Source organism: Pteropus vampyrus, unplaced genomic scaffold (genome assembly GCF_000151845.1).
Source record: "Pteropus vampyrus isolate Shadow unplaced genomic scaffold, Pvam_2.0 Scaffold295, whole genome shotgun sequence".
Classification (NCBI taxonomy): Eukaryota; Metazoa; Chordata; class Mammalia; order Chiroptera; family Pteropodidae; genus Pteropus; species Pteropus vampyrus.
In genome coordinates this window covers 815,695-817,263 of record NW_011889076.1, presented here as the reverse complement: position 1 = coordinate 817,263, position 1,569 = coordinate 815,695, and the positions used below count along the sequence as shown (strand labels likewise).

The 1,569-nt window shown below is 61.0% G+C and overlaps 1 protein-coding gene across 1 annotated transcript in view; it reads right to left on the bottom strand.

Annotated features, from left to right (window-relative positions):
* NFATC1 (nuclear factor of activated T cells 1) overlaps positions 1-1,569 on the bottom strand; it is a 102,390-nt gene that overhangs the window by 50,885 nt on the left and 49,936 nt on the right. The gene's annotated exons all lie outside the window — the stretch shown is intronic.

Sequence of the window (1,569 nt, the reverse complement as noted above, 5' to 3'; positions counted from 1 at the left end):
GCAGCCTGGGCCCTGAGGGAGAGGGTGCAGCCCGGGGCACTGCTCACAGCAGACACTCCATCAGTAGCTGGGGGCCCTCGTGAGGTTCCAACAGCCGGCCAGCAAGTCCCGCAGCCAGCAGCCCGGCGCCACCGTACAGCACTTGCGACAGAGCTCAAGAGCAGATCGGCGGCCTCCCTGGAGGCCCGAGGCCAGCCGCACTGGTTACCTAACCTGACTACTGCTTCTCCCGAAACCCCTGGGGAAAGCCGTGTTTGCTGTGGCACACGCCACGATGCACCAGGGGGCATGAATGCCTCTGCCAAGAACCCGCGTCAGAGCAGAAAGGGTGTGGCCGGCACGCCTCTCCGAAACACGATGCACACGCACACGTGTGAACACCCGAACGCCTGTTTGAGCACAAACGAGGAACTACCAGCGGCGTCAGATGTGTAACTGCCATGTTTGCATCTCACTGTCACCGGTGCAGGACGTGTTTATGTCATGTCTAGTCACCGCCTACTTGTCTGTGTCTCATCTTCTGCACACCAGATGCAGAGCTGCTGCAGGAGATGGCGGGGTGAGGACGGCCCCCCCGGGACTCAGAGGGACAGCTTGGCGCTCAGCCCGCCTGCGGGCCAGGGAGGCCTTGGGCAAGGACAGCAGCTGGGCGTTCCTTAACCAAGCTCCCCGCACTGTGGGCGGGCGCTGGTCTCCATGTGGCGCCCACGACGGGCCGGGAGCCTCCAGGAGATGCCCGGCCCAGTCCTGGGGCAGGGAGGGTAACTGTCAGGGGGACACTGAGGAAAGGTGCAGGAGGAAAGAGCCTCCTTGGTGACTGGCTCTGGTCGGTCTTGCCGTACGGCAAGCAGAGCCCGTGTCTGATTCCTCCCCCAACAAGCACGCACACACGTTCAAAACTCAAAAGGGCAAATTACTTCAAAATGAAGGCCCTCGCGCAGGGCGTTCCGGCAACGCGAATCCTCCCTCCGCGCTGCCGAGCTGGGCTCTCCCCGCAATTTCAGACCCGCTCCCAATTACGCGTGTGATTATACAGGCAGGCCATGTGCGACGGAAAGACTTTTAAGCCCATTCTGACTGAAGCACTTGACCCTCCTGCAAACCACACGAAATCAAGGCCCATTATGGAAGCTGAACGCCCTGCGGCTTCCAGCGATCAGTGAGTCCCGCCCCGCGCTCTCAAAAAATTTCAGTTGGGAAACAAAAAAACAGGCAGGCCATCAACCCGACCACCTCACCAACACAGATGAGGTCTACACTCGCCGACACAGAGGTCTATACTCGCCGGCACAATGAGGTCTACACTTGCTGGCACAGAGGTCTACACTCGCTGACACGGATGAGGTCTACACTCGCTGGCACGAATGAGGTCCACATCCACGCACAGAATGGCGGGGGCCCACGAGGCCACCAGTCGCAGAGCACCACCACGGCTGGGGGGGCCAGAGTATGACAGGGGGCTGGAAAGGTTCCTGGACTATGTGTGGGTCCCCCAGCTCCTATGGCCGCCCTGCACCTGGACACCAGCCTCGGGCAGTCTGTGCTTCTGAGGAAGGAGTGAGCTCATCT